General features: G+C 45.4%; 1 protein-coding gene across 3 annotated transcripts in view; it reads left to right on the top strand.

Annotated features, from left to right (window-relative positions):
* Window positions 1-20624: 20624 nt before the first annotated feature.
* Window positions 20625-21684, top strand: part of col25a1 (collagen type XXV alpha 1 chain) — a 42409-nt gene continuing 41349 nt past the window's right edge. For all 3 annotated transcript variants that reach the window (XM_084691578.1, XM_084691579.1, XM_084691577.1), the window contains exon 1: window positions 20625-20738. The gene's annotated coding sequence lies outside the window, so the exon portion shown is untranslated. The remainder of the gene's footprint in view (window positions 20739-21684) is intronic.

The raw sequence follows: 21684 nt of genomic DNA, 5'->3' as shown, positions 1-21684 counted from the left end.
GTAGGGGGATGGGGCTCGGCTGTAAGTCCCAAGGGTACAGAGAGGATTAGTACGTCAGTAAATCAGTGTGCACTGTCTCCAGACTCCACTTGCCTCTCAGCACATGCTGTAGTGCTTAATTAGAGTTATCGATTAGGTCCTGTTGAATCTGCAAGTCTTAATGTGCCAGATTTGATGACTCCTGGTTCATCGGGGTTTTGCGGGCATGATGTTGCCATGTGTCTGTGTGTGCGCATGTCTCTTCCGGTCCCTTCGGATTTGTACAAAATGTAAATGTACAAGTCCACATCATTAACAGCACTCTCAAGCCCCGCCGTCTCTCTCACCAAGCATGAGATCTCAAGGTTCAGAGAGACCATCCAACGCTCGGAACATAGACGTGAGACGAGCTCAGGAGAACTACCGACGTCACAGAGCTTGGCCCTTTTCCATCCCTTTTTCGAGCAATGAAATCAGATGCTCTGCCTCTTTCACGGCCGTGTGGAAGAATGTGAAGTTGCTCAGCAGCAAACGTAACGTTCCGTTTCTGTGGGCGAGCTTTTGGGGCCGGTCTCTGGCTGGCTGAGAAAGAGACGTTAAAGCACCCCCGTGCCAATTTAACTGACGCTGCAAGTCAACGCGGCTCGGAGGATCGATTGGCTTGTTATTGACCTGCCTCGTCAGAAAAGCGAGCGCTTGGCCGCCAGCAAGACCACATGCAAGGGCTCGGGGGGGGTGGGGGGGGGGGATTGCTGCTGCGCCCGTTGCACGGGGCGGGTCTCAAGTATCCCAGTGCTCTGTGCTCTGCCAGCGGAAAGCACATTGATCTCTGAAGGTGATGAAAAGACTCTCTCTTAGGCCTCAGTTTGTCCCCGAAAAATCCACCCGACCTCCATGCTGAGCGAGAGAGAAGGCACTGATGATCCATGCGTGCATGTTGTAGGCATATCTGTCTTGTTTGTCTTCTTCGTTGTGTGTGTGTGTGTGTGTGTGTGTGCGTGTGTAGGGGGCTCACATCACAGTTCCAGAGAAGAGCTGGTTGTTCATCACTAATGGTTTTCAGCCCCTACTTCTTCACAGTAAAGCACTGTGTGTAGAGTGTGTGTGTGTGTGTAGACATAACAAGCAGTTTGCCAAAAAGTGGATGCCTCCTCATCAGTGGGGAGGCCCTAGTGAGAGAGGAAGGACAGGAGCAGAGGGGGTTAGTGTCGCCAGTTTGGTGACATGAGCTAGAGACTATTTTGGTCTCTCTACTCGTTCAAAGAGAGGAAAGATGCATTTTTAATACTCGTTCAATCTGCTTGACGCAAAGTTAATGGGCTCCAGGAGTGATGGACAGGTTCCTCGAAGGCTAATGGAGAACCTTGAGGATTAATTATTGGACGAAGCAGGGCATCTGGGCAAATACACAGCCACCACAAGCTCCTCTGATGAAGACGCAACTTCTCTTCACAAATCCATCAGGGCATCTGTGAATTCATAACTCAGATCTAATCACTTCCCCAGACCACAGCCTGGTTGACACGGGAAGGCCCACATGAGCCACGCAGCGTTAGCTTGTTTTTAATCATTTGCTGCCTTGTGCTTCATTAATATGACATGCTATAATTAGATGGAGATTTTTATTGGGTGATGTCTTGGGACACACACAGGCTTAATGACAACAACATTGGTTCCCAGTACAATTATGTGTGTGTTCCAATGAAGTATTCTGCTAAAGTACTCTAGCAAATGAAGTTTGATCAGTTTAATCAGCGTGTGTGGTGTGTTATTGCTCCATACATAGCGTTCCGGACTGGTCATAAGTTTAAATGCAGACGGTAATCATTCTGAGTTACTCCCACAGTCTCCAGCTAAGTGCACATTTACAGCCCACCGCTCATTCTCTCCCGAGCAGGAGAATAAACATCGACGTCATGAAAGGTAGAGACAAATATGCCGATGCTGTCAGTCAAGGAAGGGTCAGCACCAATTCATGGTAACCATAATCATAAATCTAACCATAACCCCCACTTTCTGTTCGAGTGCTTGAACAACAGCAAGGTGTGTTTGTGTTTGAATGTTTGGGCGTTTTTTTCTAGATCCAAAAGGTTTCCACTAAGTGTGTATTTGTATGTTTTTGTATAGTGGGTGGCTAGATTAAGTCATAAGAAACCTCAGTTTATTAGACAACCCACTAAACACAGGTAACACAGACTACTTACACACAAGTAGACTTTAGTTTTCTCTGGATATCAGTAATGTATGACCAATGACAAGTTAGGATTAAATGCTTTTTCGATTGGTTTGAATTGAAAAGTATTCTAGAGGTTGGGAAATCATTTGAATAGTTCTGTTTAGAGGTATGGGTAAGCAAATTGTTTTAATAGCTCTATTTGTTTTGGAAATAAATGCAATGGTGTATGTTATGCTAGGACAGTAGTTTAATGGGGCCAAACATGATGTATTGGACAAGAAAACAGAAAACAATATGTTTCTGGAAGAATTGACAGTTCTCAGACATTGTCTTAATAAAGACGTTACTTGTCCAAATCCCCTAATTGAACATGTTTTTTTTTTCTGTCTGGGTTATGGACTGTGGTTAGCTTAAGTTAGCAAAGTAGCAGTTAATTGACTTCCATGAATAGTATTGATTGCATTAAATAAAAGGCAGACATCATCCTAAAGTAGTTGTAGTTCAACAGTAAAGGTTGAGACAGGATGATATGATGTGTTTTGATTTCACAAACAAATCACATTCATCCATTCACCAGATGCTAAGTTCATGTCATTCTCAACAGAAATGAAATCGGAAAACCATCTGTGGATGATTAAATTGGTGGTCAGTTGTTGGAAGCCTAAAAGATGGGGGCGGGCTTAGATAATAATTTATTTCCTGTGTCCATGCTCTCTTTTTCTGTATTTCTACTTCATAATGTCTCTCTCTCTCCCTCTATTGCTATCTGGATGTATTTGGTTGAACAACATGTTAGTTTAAAAGAGACTGTCATTAGTAAGGTAATTGTAGACTAAGCAGACTATTCTGTTTTGTCTGGAAAAGCCCCCTTGTGTGAGGTATTTTGAGGCCAACTTGTCAACCCAACTGTCAGTTTTGCATTTCACAGCCCCCTTAACGATTCAAAACAGCCCCGCCCCCCAAACACACACACTGTGAAATAGGGAGAGAACAGAAAACATCTATAGTAACAGAAAATGCTGATTTTGAATTGTGGTCTTATTTGCATATTTCCTGGAAACAGGACCCAGTGTTAATGTTCCTTAGTGATATATGCATTGCCATGCAGAGGAACAAGGACCCTGGATCCAAAAATGTCTCTGTTTGCCAAACTCCTCCTCGCTATGCAGTCTGAAAGTAATTGTAGATTGTCGAGTGGCGAGCCAAGCATCGTACAGTGTATTGTAGCATACTGTATAGTTTGGCATGGTTGCCTGTGTTTAATTCCTTCAGCCATGTTGTGATGTGGGGTTAAGTGGAAGGTAATAGAGTCTTAAACACACTAGTCTCCAGTAAATCCTTCTAAATCCTCATTCTGCCCTACTGCGGAACGGGAGCCCATCCAACATTCCCCAGAGAAAAGACACTGAGGAAATGCAGAGACACAAAAAGATGTTTAAAAGAGGTGTGTGTGTTACGTTGCACTGCCATGACATATACACTGAACTGTCATGCCACATATTGCATTAATAGGATCCAGGCAGTGTACGCACAAAACGTACACACAGAACGGCAATAATGTTTGTGTTTCCTAATGTGACAGGTACCGATCATGGATCACTGATCATGATCATCCCAATAAACTCATTTCCACCTAGTTATTGGAACTGATTTAATCAGGGTTCATTGGCAATGTATCATGAGTCTCATCTTGAGCTGTTTCAGAAAGTGTCTTGCATGTTAGACTACCTGCCCCCAAAGCTGTCATCTGTGCTCTAGTTTGGTCTGGCTTTCCCCCAGTGCAAGGCAGAGTAAGTTCAAAGTGAATCCAGCTAGAGACACAGGCTGCCTGTAGTATCGACACGAGAAATATCAAGAATGTAACAAACTGGTAGGAAGGCAATGCAGCCATGCACACTGCTGTCAGTCCACTGCTTGACCAAGCAGCCATTTCACCCACCACAGAGGCAATGACGCAGCACAATGACTCCCTGCAAGTCGTCCGAGATAGAGCACTGTCTGTATGCACGCACGGAGGTGTGACAAGACGGCAAGTCCTTCTCTCCAGACGCCAAGCCAGCATGGGCTTGCTGTGCGCCGGTTTGTCGACTTGGTCTAATGGCTTTTCAGTCTGGAACCATACTATTACACCGTGATCTACACTCCACAATCACAGGAAAGGTCAACATTCAATTTCCAGCTTGGAAGGTGCAATTAGGCTTGCTGTGCCGTTCGGCCACCAGCCAATTTGGGATTTGGGTTTACCTTGGAGATTGGATCTCGGTGTTTTTTCGCATGGGCATAGTTTGTTAAAATATGGAGTTGTGATTCAATACAGAATCTTTAATCAATTTGATTAAGGAATAGATCAATGCGCAGGAATAATGATTGCTTTTTAAATGGGTTGGGGAGTCCAGGGTCCAGTACACTTATTGTCAGCACTATGAGCTCTGTAAACGAAGCATCATCTCAATGCCCGAAAGTATTGCCAGAATGAGTCAGAATGTTCGATAGAAGAGGGAAAAACATAGTTCTATTGATCTGTTATTGATGTGTACAACTGTATCTGGCAAATGTGTTTAGCTGTGGTTGTTGTTGTGACAAGCACTTAAAACCACAGTCAAGTGCATCATTTAACAGTTTTTTTTCTTCAGAAATTCAGCTTCAGAATCTTTTTTTTTTTTTTTTGCTATAGAGAAAGCTCTTTCAGATAAGGTCATGAGAACCAAGCATATTTCACAAAAAATATGGACAGTACCTGCAACAACAAAAACATATTGTTTGGACAAATATTCTGGTCTGTGTGGTGTTCTAAATAGCTGTTACATTCATGTACATACATTCAATAGCATGTTACATTATTCCCTCTTTCATTTGAGTGAAAGTAAATATCTCCTTGCCCTTGGTTTTCCACAGCCAGTCTGTGTATAGGTGTACTTACAATTTCAGATCGTTCTAGATTTGTTAGTGTGCATTGGAAACCCTTTGTGCAATGAAGTGAAGCATTTGTATAGAAAATGCACCTGTAGCTAGCTACTGTACCTTCTGAAAGCCATGCCAGGTTTGAAACCTCGGCCGAACTCCACCCAAACCTGTAGACCTGGGCCACGCTCCCAAACAGTGGGAACAAGTTGAGAAGCAAATGTCACATGGTACTGACACCTATGCCTGCTTTTTACACGGTAGTATATTATAGCTCTCTCTTTTGCTCTGTTGACTTGGATATGATCTTGTTTCCAAACCCATGATGATGGACTTCTTCATAGCTGACCACTCTGGAGCTGTGGTCCCTTTCAAGTGTTGAGATAATCTATACCATCACACAAAGCCAAAACATCTCACTGAAGGTTTTAAATATCTCCACAATTCATATGTAAACAGAGCAACATATTGTTGCTTTCCTTATCATTATGGACTTGAGCCAGACTCACCAATATCATACATATTTAAGGGTAGTTTCTATTTTTGTCAATAATAGCTTTGCAACAACTCTCAAATATTGCTAACTCAAAGAATGTGTTTCAACAGCAAAGCATATGATTCTTTCCTCCAAAAAGATGCTCAGTCTTAGGCAAACTGCTGCGTAGCTTCCCTGCACAGGCCACCTCGGTCAGGAGACTAAAAGTGATCCACGAACAACAGTCGACTTTCCAGCATGTAAAACTTAACAATGCGTGTAATTGTTTTACCCTTCCGGTAGAGCATTAACAGATTGATGCTGTTCACGGGAGGTGCAAGGGGAGACGCTGAATCAGAAATGACTGCTATAAAAACGAACTCGAAGTCGAGGCATTCAAGTGGAAAAGAATAGAACGGAGAGAAAAGAGATGAGACAAAAAGGAATGCTCTTGTGGTTGGAGTGTACGAGACCCCTTTCCCCATCAGTTTGTGTAAAAGTTGTGCCTAAATACTTCATGAACCCAGGGATTTCTGAGGTGTGTATAAAGCTCCAAAGGCAATATTTTCACACGGCTTCTCTCTCATTTCGTCGGGTTGCCGCAGCACGAATGCAGAAATGCACAATGCAAGGGAGATCAAATAGCTGAAACGAGAGAAAGAAAAAGTATTGACTCGAACAATTCCTCGGAGTACTGACCAGAACATTTCCTTTTTTTTCCTGCAGGGCCACAAGGAAAGCGTGGAAGAAGAGGTCGCAATGGAGAACCTGGTGAGTGAGTGTGTGAAGCGTTTGTCAGATATGCACAATTGCAATGCAATTGTGGACTTTTCCTGTCTGATGTTGAGACAGACAGACATTTCTAAAGACCGCAGTGGGTGGAATGTTCCATGGAGTGCATTACAGTTCAAGTCGAATGATTGGTCGTTTCCATTAGCATTTATTATTGTTAAGGACAATTTGGAGTTCACTCGACCTCCAAGGAAGACTCTCTCTTTCACTCTCTCTCTCTTTTTCTCTCTCTCTCTCTCTCTCAGATTTTTATCTCACCCTTTGTGGAGCGGGTATGTCATATTCAGTTCAGCACAGCCCCTGAATGTGAGGGAGACCTGTTTGTGGTGTGGATACGTGGAGTTGTGAATGGGATACGAAATCGAATCAGCAGCACAGGCATGTGGGTCTGCACACCGCAACGTGCAGGGCTAATAAGGGCTAATAAGGGCTCATAAGGAGCCATAATGGACATTGGAGCCTTGCGGCACCCCCATGTTGAGACTTCATAGCGCTAGACAAGAGCCAATCCCTTGGACCAAAGATATTGGCTCTCGTAAAAGCAAATTAGAGTGACAGGCCAAAGTGAGGTCCTTGTTTGGAGGGAGAGAGAGGCATAAGGTAGTGGTTAGGCTGCGACCAAGGAAATGAAGGCAGACGCTGATACAAAAAGCAGATCATTTTGTTTCCTTGCGCGTTGCTGCTAACTCCCAATGACAGCTTGAAAGTCACAGGACTAAGAGCTGATCTGTTGTGGGGCTGCGTTTCAAACGGCCTGAATATTACCTTATTGTATATCTTTTTATGTGTTTCAGCCCATTTATTTAAACATATGTATAACTGCAAGGGTTGGAGACTTAACTTTAACTGACTGTACTCAGTCATAACTATACAATATGGGCTGTACATAAGAACCTGTTGCCAAAAAAGCAAAATGTCCGCTCAATATTACAGTTAGGGTTCATAGAGTGTGGAGAGGGTGAGGATTAAGGTTTGGGGCTCCTCACCATAGTTCTACTAAGCCGCTGGAAAAAATGTTCCGGCTGTTTTGTAAAAATACGAAAGTAGATGATCAAAATCCATCGGCAACCGCAGGCATCGAACATACTGAAACCATAGAAACCATAGAAACCATCTTGTGCTTTGGAACAGTGATGCAAAGACCTGTGCCCAAGCTGCGATATACAGTGAGTCCAATATGTATTTGATCCCTTGCTGATTTTGCCGGTTTGCCCACTAATAAAGACATGATCAGTCTATAAATTTATGATAATATGTATTCAAACATGGAGAGACAGAATATCAAAAAAAATATCCAGAAAATGAACCTAAGGAATATATATTAATTGATTTGTATTTCATTGAGGGAAATAAGTATTTGATCCCTTAGTATTCATTAGGAGTTCTGGCTTTTACAGACCAGGTAGACACTCCCAATCGACTTGTTACCTGAACTGAAGCCACCTGTTCTCACTACTCACTCGTGTGAAAAACACCTGTTCACAGAATCAGACAATCAGACAGATTCCAAACTGTTCACCATGGGGAAGACCAAAGAGCTGTCTCAGGACCTCAGAGTCAGGATTGTTGATCTCCACAAAGCTGGAATGGGGTACAAAAAGATTAGCAAGGTGTTGGATTTGAAGGTAACAACCATTGGTGCAATTGTAAGAAAATTTAAAAAGCATAACATGATCATCAACAGACCTCGGTCCGGTGCTCCTAAGAAGATTCCACCTCGTGGGGTAGCAATGATTCTGAGAACGGTCAAAAATCATCCTGCAACCACTCGGCAGGAGTTGGCAAATGACCTGAAGGCAGCTGGGACCACAGTTTGCAAGGAAACAATAGGCAACACTTTGCGCAGCAATGGGTTAACATCCCGCAGTGCCCGAAAGGTACCCCTTCTCAAAAAGGCACATGTGGACGCGCGCCTTAAGTACGCCAATGATCACCTGAAAGATGAACCAAGTTATTGGGAGAAAGTTATGTGGTCGGACGAGACCAAAATTGAGCTTTTTGGCCTCAATTCTACCCGTCATGTGTGGAGGAAAAAAAATGCTGCTTATGACCCCAAGAACACTGTGCCCACCGTCAAGCATGGAGGTGGAAGCATAATGTTTTGGGGGTGTTTCTCCGCCAAGGGTACAGGGCCACTTCACCGCATCACTGGGAAGATGGATGGAGCCATGTACCGTACAATCCTGAAGGACAACCTCCTCCCCTCTGCCAGGAAGCTGAAAATTGGCCGTGGTTGGGTCTTCCAACATGATAATGACCCGAAGCACACAGCAAAGGCAACAAAGGATTGGCTCAAGAAACATCACATCAAGGTCATGGAATGGCCCAGCCAGTCACCGGACCTCAATCCGATCGAAAATCTATGGAGGGAGCTGAAGGTCAGAGTGGCCAGGCGACAGCCCACCAACCTTCATGATTTAGAGAGGATCTGCAAAGAAGAGTGGGCCAAAATTCCACCTGGTGTGTGTGCTAAACTTGTGGTTAACTACAAAAAACGTCTCACTGCTGTGCTTGCAAACAAAGGCTTTGCCACTAAGTATTGAGTGTGTTTGGCCAGAGGGATCAAATACTTATTTCCCTCAATGATATACAAATTAATTAAAATATATTCTTTAAAGTTATTTTCTGGAATTTCTTTTTGATATTTTGTCTCTCCATGTTTGAATACATATTATCATAAATTTATAGACTGATCATGTCTTTATTAGTGGGCAAACCGGCAAAATCAGCAAGGGATCAAATACATATTGGACTCACTGTATGATGCAGTAGGAGAGAGAGACCATGCTGCTTATGTAGTTGATGGTTTGGCGTAGGTTTTGAAAGGGCAGGATGAAGAACAATGATCAGGGTATTGGCCTTTGTATCAGCAGTGCACTCGTCCAACCATGTTTACAAATATCCCAGTGACTATACTAGAGTATGTTACCACAAGAACAACAATCTACGTCATGAAGAGGATGGAGTAGACCATAATCCTTCCCATTGTGTTATGGATAGTAGCCTGAGTCCCAACATGGCAGACGTGCTAATTGTTGTCTGGTCAGGTGGGCTAAAGCTATGACACACGCATATTTGCAGTCAACTCAACTTGAGAGTAGGTCAGAGAGAGAGCCATTCACTTACTCATGCATGCTAAACACTAGCAGGTCTGGGTCAAATACTATTGTTTGGCTTTGACATTGTTAGCTGATCTAGTACGTTGATATCGATCCCTGCAATAACAAAAAAAAGCATTGAAAAAATACTTGACACATGCGACTCTCTTCAAATGCACACACGATAAGAGCACTCTCTGTTAAAAGGAAGAGGTGTTCAACATGACCCATGCACAGCTGCGGAATACCTCGATGCAGCCTCTATGTCGGGTCGGAGAGCAATATGCAGCCTCTATGTCCGGTCGGGGAGCGATATGCAGCCTCTATGTCGGGTCGGGGAGCGATATGCAGCCTCTATGTTGGGTCGGAGAGCGATATGCAGCCTCTATGTCGGGTCGGAGAGCGATATGCAACCTCTATGTCGGGTCGGAGAGCGATATGCAGCCTCTATGTCGGGTTGGAGAGCGATATGCATCCTCTATTTGGGTCAGAGAGCGATAACGACTTCCTTGGTCAGATGTGAGGGGACATACGCCTCATACATGGCCAGTGACCTCACAGTCTCACTGTTGGTGACTCTGTGTTGTCAATATCAGATGGGAAAAACCGAGGAGGGAAGTAGACCTTGTTTGGAACCCTGTGCTAATAGATTGAGAATAATGAGACTGGACCGAATCGCTTTGATGGCGGATAGTCTAACATGCGTTTATAAACCATCGATCATCATATATCTCGCAGGCGTTTAAACGACGTTCTCCCGCAGACCCTGGCAGAGTTCCACGGCATTTGATTGTGGATGTGACCTAAAGGCAATGACATCACACTGTGTTCCTGCCATCCATCTTGTGCCTGCTGGTTCCAAAAACAGAATTTGGTAAATAGCTACTTGACAATTCATTAAACGAAGGTAATGAACTGTATCCCTCTGGGTTTTCTAACAGAGGCGACGTTTAGCTGGGTTTGCCTCCAATCAGGAGTGGAAGCGGCTCTTGGAAGGCCGACCTTCCTGCAGCTGGTCCTCACTAATAAGAACCTAAAGACCACGGATGATTTGCACGGTTCTGAAGTGAGGCCCAAGCTACCACGGCAACAAGCCCTTTGAGCACTGGTAATTGGGGGGAAAGGACAGGAGTAGCACCTTGCAAAAGAAGGAGTGCATTTTTAACAAGCGTGCAAACCCATGTAGCAGTGAAATTAGAACCCCCTCCATTAAAACAGTCATGTCCCCGGCCACTCAGTCACTGTTGTTAATATAAAAGGGTTGGATGAAGATACCAGGGATGAGTTTTACATGACAGCATGCCAGAATGCCAGGTATATCACCAAAGGTGGGGTTTATGGTAGTTTATTGGTAAATTTGAACTTGTTAGTGGCTGTGACGTACTGCAAATGGTATTTCTGATAGAATAAGGGTTTGAGTCAGGCAGCTGTCTGTGGTGGCTGTTGCAATGTGTACTAACACTTATTCTTCTCTGCTTTTTTTTCTTTTGCAGGACCTCCAGTAAGTATTCCTGACTTTCCAGCTTGTGTAAGGGTGGTGATGCACAGGTAAAGCCTCCAACCCGGGGTTTCCTTTCCTGGATCCCAGACAAGCCGTGGGATTTCCATGGCACAAACCTCGCCTTACACCAAATAATTACCATGAGAACGTGGAGTGAATTTAATTAATTCCAGTCACAATCACACATCATAGCGGCGTGGGGAACATTTCTATGCTCAAAGTTGCGATTTTGGGGTTTCTACTTGCTTAATAGTGAATCCAGGAAAAAATAACCTCAAACATAAGCTCTTTTGTGGATCTATATATACACTGTAAATACTGTACAAGAAAAACGTTGAGCTTCACTGTGTAATCCGACTATATTATTAAAATAATATGTTCACCCATGCCTGCCCCTAATAGTAAATCTATCTTCTCATCCAGGCAGCATGGTTTGTAATAGGCCACGCTACCAACCAGCGCGTTACCCTTCCCTGCCAGGTCCCTGCACCCAAAAAGAGCATCTCACTTCATTATGTGCGGAGTGATCACAGAAAGGCTTCCCTTCCACAGATGGAAAACTCTGGAAGATGAAGACATCCCCATGTATAACCACAGGGGTTCCGACCATTTGCGGTCAGCCGTGCCCTGTGTGCGTGCGCTCTGTTAAAATAATTTATAGAATCCGAGGGCGAGCGAGATTGAATAGGTATAATGGCGTGTGCCGACCACACTGTAAAAGTGGTAAGTGTACCGGCCACGCCTCCTTCGCTGCTTGTTGCTCTTGGAGGTCTGAGAGAGGGTGCAGGTGGTCTCGCATCTCCCCCTCCCCCCCTCCCCTTGGCAGGTCTTGCTTCCCTGGACCTCTCTGACACACAGCCTTCTGGCTGTACGTGGTTTATGATGCCTCTGCAGACCAGGTCAGAGGATGAGTCAGATGGCTGAGCGGTGAGGGAGTCGGGCTAGTGATCAGAAATTTGCCGGATCGATTCCCTGCTGTGCCAAACGACGTTGTGTCCTTGGGCAAGGCACTTCACCCTATTTGCCTCGGGGGGAATGTCGCTCTGGATAAGAGTGTCTGCTAAATGTAAATGATACATTTTCCCTTCTGACACTTTTGGTGCAACAAATTTAAGTTGTCATTGTGTGTCAGGTAGAGACTGTTTGCACTATTTGACAATTCCATTCCATCAGTTGCATTTTGCCAGATGAACTAAATAAAGCCCCCTCAAATGTATGCGATAGAAAACACAGATTATTTTCATAAAGGTCCGACCACCAGACCAGTGCTTTAAGTTTATGCAGCATGAATTGGCGGTAGAATCGTCTGGCAGGGGTTTGGTTTTTAGGAGAGAGAGGGGGGGGGGATGTGTAGCTGGCAACCATGTATTATGGCAACCCTGCACTCTGAACTCACTTCCAAAAACAAAATAGGCAGTAATGAATGTCTTCAAGCCTCGTTACTATTAAAACAGACAGGATATATTGTCTCTGTCTGTAGTATGTACCGTAGAACTCTCTACAAATCAAAGTGTCTTTTAGCAAATGAATACTAGGCCCTGAACATCAGTCAGCATCAGTCACTGAATCTATTTGAGGTAGAATAAACCACGGTTACATTATTCAGAAACAGTGGCTAATTATCTCATGTAGTTTCTTATTAGTGATGCCCAACCTGGGAACATAGAGAGAACACATTGCCTCTCTTGCATATCAAGAGGACTGTCTCAGAGGAACATGGCTAATTTGTACCCGGTGTTCCGAACTGAACAAATGAGTTCTGGTGCTTTCATTACCAGCCTCTCTGCCTCCTGGCTTTACTGTCACTTAACGCTGTTGAGTAGACAGAGACCTGTGGTCTGAGCGGGACTCCAGTTAATCACAAATCACTGGGACACACAGCTAATGTGTACCATTCAGACATGGAAAACAGATCCGCTTTGTTTTTATTGGACAATTTCTCCCTTCCTTTCCTCTACTTGATAATCTACGAAGATCCTGCAACGACCTTTGTCAATTAGACTCTAATGTATTCTGTGTCTTTGAAAACAATTTGCAAAGTCCTGTGGAATAGTGGTTGAAGGAGCTGTTTGATAGTTAGAGGCTTGGACAAAGAAAACAAGTTGTTGCTGTCGTTTCTGATTCCGTTCTCGGAGTATTTGCATCTGTGCATCAAGAGAGCGAAGCAACTCAACTCAACTTCAACACGTTTGCTCCTGTGCCTGGCACCTGCCACTGTGCTGCGCACGATTTAGCACTAAGCCACGCATGAAATCTCAGTCTCTCGCTCCCCTTTTTTTTCTCACGGTTCCACCTGATCTAAAGCTTTCCGCAGAAGTAGAATTCCATCAAATCTGCTGCTATTGTAACAGAGGGGATGTTTCCAAGTTAAGCTTCTATCAACTCGACTTTTACAGTTCGTTTGGGTAGCTGATCCACCGTGTAAGGGTTTGCAGTGCTAGCAGAGTTCATTCAGCTGATGGGGATCAACCCTGCGGTGCAACGAGACATTAGTCATTTGAGGTCCCTGTGGGAAGAAGCTGGAATCGAAAGCTGCTGGTCACCTATGCAAATCCCTCATCATCCGGCAAGCACGTTCACCCTTTCACCCCCGGATATTATCATCACTGGTTGCCTTTCATCGATGCGGCCGTCTCTTTAGACAGTACCTCTGCTGGCTTTTGTACAGAACAGCTGAGATTGAAGCTGCTGGTGGCAGGTAGCAATCCGTCCCTGCGTATGAATTATGCAGCCGGGGTGGCAGGGACGAAGATGCAGGGGCTTTCGCCCCTCATCCATAATGCACCCCACCACCTGTTAATAAAACATTCTCCCGTTGGACTTTGATCACTCCTGCTCCTGGGGACTGTATCTGACATGGGGGGGGGGGGCTGTGTGTCTGTGTGTGAGATTGCGTCTTCCAGGTAGTGAGCGCTGCGGTATCTGCATGAAAGAGAAATAAATGACATGCCCTGAGTTTAGATGCGAGATACCATTCTGCCAAAAGAAAACTTGAGACATTTTCGTTTTTAAGTATGAACGTTGGTGTGCTATGCATCAAAATCAAAGAATGAAAAAGTATGTTTTATATAGGGATTTGTGGTAGTGAAAAACCTCAAAAGAAAGGAAATTCATATGACCACCATAACCCAAACTCAACCAATGCAAATCTGCCACATCCTTAATTACTCAAGTGTTAACTCATTATCCACAAAAGGAATCCCTTTAATGCATGTACACTCACACACACACACACACACACGTCAAATTAGTTTTTCCCGCAGAGGCTTTAAATGTGCAATCTGACATGACAGTTGATTTCTGCTCACGAGGGGTCCCAGCGTGGCTTGAGGCGGCTGCTGGCTGTGGACGTGACCACATGAAGAGCGCTGCTTTTCACATGTCAAGTCTATTCTTCACATTGAGCATTTCAGTGGAGCTTGTTCCTTCGCTGGCAAAACAAGTGAGGCTGTTTAAACAACTTGACACCATCCTGCTGTTTTGCCATTGGGTTTCACAGTAAAAAAGAAACAACACACACTTGACACTGGCATCTGAGATAATAATAAGCAAGTATTTATTACTAGTTTAATTATAAGGAGTTATTTGATAGATTAAATAAGGTAGCTCCTTCTCTACGTCAAAGTTCGGTCTCTATATCGTGTTTGACATGACGTGTCTCAGCTTGACAGGTCATGGGTCATTATGTAGGCTGACATCTTCCTGAATAAGGCTCCAGAATGAACAGTTGTTTCACCAGGCAGCCCTAGCCAGGCAGCCCCAGCCAGGCAGCCCCAGCCTGGCAGCCCCAGCCAGTCACCTCCTCGGGTCTGTCGGACAGAACTGCCTCCCAAATGCAAGGTGACCTCGCCAATTAGCACAAATGCCAGAGAGCTATGATGAGCCTGGAGGATGTGTATGATGCTACCCTGCACAGCATGCTTTAAACACACACACACACACACACATATGCACACATACGTTGCATATTTTCACATGTATATATATACACACACACACACATGATCACAATGTCCCATTAGTCTGCACAAACACACAGTATTCTCTATCCACACACTGGTTAGAGTTAGCATATACACAAGGATATACACACAATAAATCCTTTTTATGCAGGCTAATTGAGCTACACTGTGGATATGGGAACCAGATGCCATTCCCAAGTCAGTTTTCCAGTGTGGTTTTCCTATCCCTGCCTAACCTCTGTGTCCAGATTCCTCTGACGAGCACCAGCCACTTGTGGCCGTCGGCTCATGCCCATTCCGCTCCTAGTCCTCCTCGTCCCCCACAAGCCTCCCGCCCTGGGGCCTTGGGGAGATGATTGAGGGTTCCCATGCACAACTAACATATGGGACCTGAGGTATATTCTGGGTTCTTACTTCCGGCTCCTTCTCTGTCCGTCAAGGAATCACCATGACACTGCTGTTTAGTCCTCTGTCCAGAAATGCTGCACTTTACACAATTACCACCTCGCCTCACCTTACTGACTGTAATGGCTTTGTTTGTTTGTTCTGATGGCTCTCTTGAGACAGCATTAGTTTGTGAAGGAGAGTGTTTTCAGAAATAGGATAGAAACCTAGCATTTATTTAGCAGGCAAATGAGCCAGTTTACTTGAAGCCTGTTAGATGTCAACAGACTAAGAAGACAGCAGACAATCTACCAGGAAAAACAAACCATCCAAAGGGGAAATGAAATGGCCCATTTCATAAATAAAGAACAGAATAGCAAATATACATATAGTGACATTTGTGTGCCAGGTACATTCTCTTTGAAGGTGGAAAGACTAGTCTCCCTGGTGTTAGTTGCAATGTACAGGGTTTGTTATGATCTGCTTTGCATACCTGTTCCCATTCCCACCAATATCAGGTTGGGTGCTGGGTGTCCATGGCTGAAAGACCCCCTTCTAACAGGTGTTGCTTTTTGCCGAAGCGTGCCATACATGTTGCTTCCAACACCCAGAGAGTTTGACAAATATTAAGGGTGACCTGAATGAGTCCTGCACGAATCCCCCTGAGTCATGTGCCTTTGAGCTTCTCCGACCGTTTCCTTCTTCTCTCTATCAAAAGAACCAGAGCACATTGTCGAAGCTTCTGGTTCAATTTAGAATTTGACTCCCTAGCTTTAGCTGCCTATCTGGGCTGAGGGGGGCATTTGCGTTTGTGAGTTTCCTACACGCACGACGCTCGCTAATGCTGCGTCGCCGCTTGAAAAACCCCCAAAAAGTAAGGAGGCCGTAAAGACGGAGGTTGTTAAAGTAATAGTCGTTAGCCTGTGCACTTCAGGATGCCAGCGCTTCAGGGTGGACTGATTTGTTCCATGTGGCAAACAGTGCTCAGCAGCAGCAGCCAGGCTGTCCAGTTGGCTCTGGTCCTTTTACATGGGGATGCACATTCAGTTTGATGGATGGATTCAACAAACCTCGATACACACAAGCAGGTTGCTGCTCCAATGGAAACCAGGACGGCTCCCGACTGAAGTTGCGCAGAGACGCCTGACTACTCGCAGCCCCATGGATTAAGTGGATCGTTTTGCAAGATCGGACCCTGAATCGCACAGCCAAATCTGCGAGAGCAATTTCTCTCGTGTCAACAACGTCGAAAACAGTGGAAGGGATCCAACCCCTTTTGCTTCAGACTTGGGCCTACGCTGTCAAACTCTCACCCATCCCATTTTTGGGGAAAGGAGGTTGAAATATGGATGTTTCGAGCCCTGACGTGGGGATGCCAGGTTTCTGGCATCTGCTGGTCAACCTGTCAACTTGTGAGAGGATTGGCGGCTCCAGTTTTACACAGAGTGATAATAGCTGGTTAGGCTGTCTGGCTCAGTTCGTTATTAACCTTCCTCAAGGCAATCCGCATCTGTCTAGCGCTAATGACAGAACACTATCTTCCTCGAGATGAATAGGGAAAAATAGATCATCTTATGATCTTAATTACTTTCAATCAGACAAGAGCAAAACCAAGTCTTCTGGGAGAATCTGGTTTTGTTGGGAGATAAGTTCCAGAGGCAACGTTTTTCCCCAGTTGATTCTCATAGTCTCTAACAGTGGCTAGTCTCCAACCCTTAAGCCAAACCATACCTATGCAGATGTTATAAAGAAAGTTGTGATCATAGTGCACTACTTCATATTTCATTCCAGCAACAACAGGCAGTCCATGCGTATCAAATGAAAGCCAGGACGTCTTGTTTAGCTACCTTTACTGTTCTGTTCTGGTATTAAGTGGGTTGAGTTACATGATCAGATTGGAGTAACTCTGTGGAGTTGGTTTGGCCCTGATTGTGTTTCTTTCATGTTTTTTTTTGTTTTCTTTCTCATCATGCTCTCCTTCTTCGAGTTTCTTCTTAAACAAGCTACTTACTGCGAGCCACTGGCGTAGGAGGACATGTAGTTAGCTAAATGGGAGTAACCCATGGCTTTACAGGCCCAAGTGTTCATGACCAAATATAGTGAGGTCATATTTGTCCAAATATTTTGAGTAGTTGGGGAGAATTACCCCAATGAAAAGCTTGTCTTATACTTCCAGGCCAGGTCTGGGCCTGCTCCTCGAGGCCTGGTCTGGGCCTGCTCTTCCAGGTCTGGGCCTGCTCTTCCAGGTCTGGGCCTGCTCTTCCAGGTCTGGGCCTGCTCTTCCAGGCCAGGTCTGGGCCTGCTCTTCCAGGCCAGGTCTGGGCCTGCTCTTCCAGGTCTGGGCCTGCTCTTCCAGGCCAGGTCTGGGCCTGCTCTTCCAGGCCAGGTCTGGGCCTGCTCTTCCAGGTCTGGGCCTGCTCTTCCAGGCCAGGTCTGGGCCTGCTCTTCCAGGTCTGGGCCTGCTCTTCCAGGCCAGGTCTGGGCCTGCTCTTCCAGGCCAGGTCTGGGCCTGCTCTTCCAGGTCTGGGCCTGCTCCTCGAGGCCTGGTCTGGGCCTGCTCTTCCAGGTCTGGGCCTGCTCCTCGAGGCCTGGTCTGGGCCTGCTCTTCCAGGTCTGGGCCTGCTCTTCCAGGTCTGGGCCTGCTCTTCCAGGCCAGGTCTGGGCCTGCTCTTCCAGGCCAGGTCTGGGCCTGCTCTTCCAGGTCTGGGCCTGCTCTTCCAGGCCAGGTCTGGGCCTGCTCTTCCAGGTCTGGGCCTGCTCTTCCAGGCCAGGTCTGGGCCTGCTCTTCCAGGTCTGGGCCTGCTCTTCCAGGTCTGGGCCTGCTCTTCCAGGCCAGGTCTGGGCCTGCTCTTCCAGGTCTGGGCCTGCTCTTCCAGGCCAGGTCTGGGCCTGCTCTTCCAGGTCTGGGCCTGCTCTTCCAGGTCTGGGCCTGCTCTTCCAGGCCAGGTCTGGGCCTGCTCTTCCAGGTCTGGGCCTGCTCTTCCAGGCCAGGTCTGGGCCTGCTCTTCCAGGCCAGGTCTGGGCCTGCTCTTCCAGGCCAGGTCTGGGCCTGCTCTTCCAGGTCTGGGCCTGCTCTTCCAGGCCAGGTCTGGGCCTGCTCTTCCAGGTCTGGGCCTGCTCTTCCAGGCCAGGTCTGGGCCTGCTCTTCCAGGTCTGGGCCTGCTCTCCCAGGTCTGGGCCTGCTCCTCCAGGTCTGGGCCTGCTCCTCCAGGTCTGGGCCTGCTCTTCCAGGTCTGGGCCTGCTCTTCCAGGTCTGGGCCTGCTCTTCCAGGTCTGGGCCTGCTCTCCCAGGTCTGGGCCTGCTCCTCCAGGTCTGGGCCTGCTCCTTCAGGCCAGGTCTGAGCCTGCTCCTCCAGGTCTGCCTGCCTGTCCCTGTGATGACCAACACAGTAGGCTTCAGCACAGTGAGCAGGTGTGGTTCATGTCAGTCTGTAGTCTCTATATGTTGTCCAGTACTATGAGCAGGTGTGGATATCAGTCTCCACACGTTGTGACCAAATGGAAGCAAACTCCCATTGAGCATGAGAAGTGTGTGTTACAGGACTACAGTGCATAAAGAACAATCTGTAACATTGATTTGGCTGATCATTTGAAAAACTTTGAAAGTAAAAATCAAAGCCAATGACTACAACTATAATACATAGAGATGCCATTTACTGGTTCATGCACCCATATAGACATCTTATATTTTTGCTAATTCATCAAACCTTGTGCTTTGAGTTGAATCATAGTGGGGAATTTTAATTATAATTATTATAAATAAGGAAAACATTCAAATCGATTTCAGTCCTTTGAGCAAGTTCCACCATGTTGCCACAGTGATTATATAACAATCCAACTTGAATTAAATGTTTAGTCATATAAAGTGATTGGATTTTCATTTCTTTCCACTAACTGTTTCTGCCCAGAAGTTGTTAACTAATGTGTACAGCAGTCTCATGAACCAACGGGTCTGTTAAAATAAATGAAGCGAAGTGCTGGATGCCAGCAAAATCTGTTTGACAGCCTTGTGTTAAAGTTGCAATCGGTTGTTCGGTTTCAGATCCAACACTTTGTATGTTTATGGCAGTAGCTTGTCAATGGATGCTAACTCGCCCCAAGCCATTTTCCCCACCTGAAACAATAGAGCCCAAGTGGAATATGAATGTACACCTACTTGGGTGTTCCCATCAGGATAGAGTTGTTACTTTAGGTCTTGACTATATCCTAAAATATCCTACAGTATATCATTGTCCTTCAAATGGTCTCTCATTCTCTCAGAGGGCAATCAAGAGTCTTGGGAAGGGCTGTTTTGTTTACAAGTCTTCCATGGCTCTCTAAATATGATGCCAGGGAAAACCAGGGGAACACCTTTGTGTGTGTGTGGCCCCTTGCATGAAACTAGGGGAATGGTCCCTCACAACTGTTCCAGGAGAACTACACTACCAGTTGGCCACCTCACCAACCATACAGCAGACACATTGGGGGAATTCCAACCAGCTGGACTAAGCCATTTTATTTCAAGCCAACAAAAATATGCGTCTCGCAAAATGATTGACACTTCATGAAAGTCCCTGTCATCAGCTCTGCTGACGGAGACCTGCATGTCCCAGGACGAGGTGTGGAGGTCATGGGGGCTGACCTGGATGGAGTCTGCCTGCCTTAGAACAGCCTTGGAACTTGGCTGGGTAGGATGGCTGCAATACCTCTTGGAGTTCTTCCATTCTAAACTGGTGGATAGTGTGCCAGCAGGAGTCTGTGTCTCTGAGCTGTTACCCTAGGACAGACCAAAAATAATCCAGAATACGACTTTAACTCTGTCAGTCAACTGATTTCAGTCCAGTGCATAGATTTGTCTCTGCAGTTCAAAAAACATTACAGAGAGTCTGAAAGGAGGAGATCCCTCGTGCGACTGAATGTGTAGTGATGCATCTACAGACATTTGCGGTCAGATGTCAGATTGAGACAAGGTTTGCTGTGGAGGTCAACGATCGTTGGTGTGCTCTGGTCAGATGCTAGTTGGAGGAGGAGAACCCAAGCGTGAAACGCGGTGGGGTTAGAAGGCCAACTCATTAGGATCGTACGGGGTGCATGGATGGGCATTCTGCCCTCAAGGACTCGCACCCACCCATGTTCTTTTACAAGGCCCACCCAGGAGCCTCGCCAGTTGATTGACAACCATCGGAATGTGGGCCATCTAAGCAACGCCCAGAAACTGTTGTGTAAAATGCTCAAACAAATTAAGTGTTCCCCTCGTTGAGGTAATATGTTTGCCGTTGACTTTTGAACACATGGTTGAACACTGTTGGATTTGTGCCTTTTGAATAAACACAATTGATTATGTTTCATTTGTATGTTTCCTAAGGAGCCTGTGCCGGTACTGCACTTAGTACACAAAACGTGCTTAATTTTACATTTTACCCAAGTATGGACTGACCTTAACTTGTTTTTTTTTCACTGACAGGGTCCTCCAGGTCCACAGGGTGACAAGGTAAGCCAACAAGCATTGCTGAATACAAAATGTAATGAATGTCAAATGCCAGATGTATAAGAAGTGATGATGACCTTACTGACCTTATGTTTTGACTAAATACTAATTTTCTTGCTTTGGCATGAGATTGAATGTCTTCAGAGAGACCATATCAAGAGTTCTCTGGCATTTTCCTTTCTCTCATACATGAAACCATATTAAAAGCATGATTTTACTTTATCCCCCAATTTAACTGCTGCATAAAGAATGTAGTTTTGCATGGTATTCTGCCGTTGCCATTTAAGACGCTAAGTCACCCTGACCTCAAGTTTCAGCCTCTGAATATTTAAATCCTCACGTCGTTCACAAATCCACAGTACAGTACATTAATGACCAAACACCAGGGCTCAAACTGAAGTGTTTAAATGCTTCGCTTAGCACTCCTCCATAAAATTGCAGTGGACCAGGAAAAGGAACCACACTGTCTCTTTATAAGTCTGTAGGACCATGGAACCAATTTATATCCATCCCTACAGTACTCTTCTGCCCACTAAGAGTAGAACCATGCAGATGCATGAGCTCTCTACAAACTAGACACACTGGGAATATACACTGTCGAGCATCATCCAAAATCCTAACACGTCCTCACAAAACTGCTGGTATAAGTCTCTTCAGCATGACTCAAAAATGCAACATTTTTACCAAATTATCTGGGCAAAGAGAACTGCTGGGAGAACAGCTGACACTGAATTAACTCAAAGACATATTTTCATGTATTTCACTTTAATATTTCACACATCCTGGTAAGGAGTACGGAAAATATTCCTGACCAGCTTTTAAATGTATTTACGATGAGGGCCATTTCCAACACTCGCACACACTCACATAAACACACCGACTAAAAGTTAGTTCTTTTCCATGATTTTGAACAGAGACCTACTTGGTTTCAACTCATAACGTGTAATAA

Source organism: Hypomesus nipponensis, chromosome 25 (assembly GCF_054491055.1).
Source record: "Hypomesus nipponensis isolate SF chromosome 25, ASM5449105v1, whole genome shotgun sequence".
Lineage (NCBI taxonomy): Eukaryota > Metazoa > Chordata > Actinopteri > Osmeriformes > Osmeridae > Hypomesus > Hypomesus nipponensis.
Note: the sequence above shows the minus strand (reverse complement) of the source record. Positions and strands in the feature narration are given on the sequence as shown.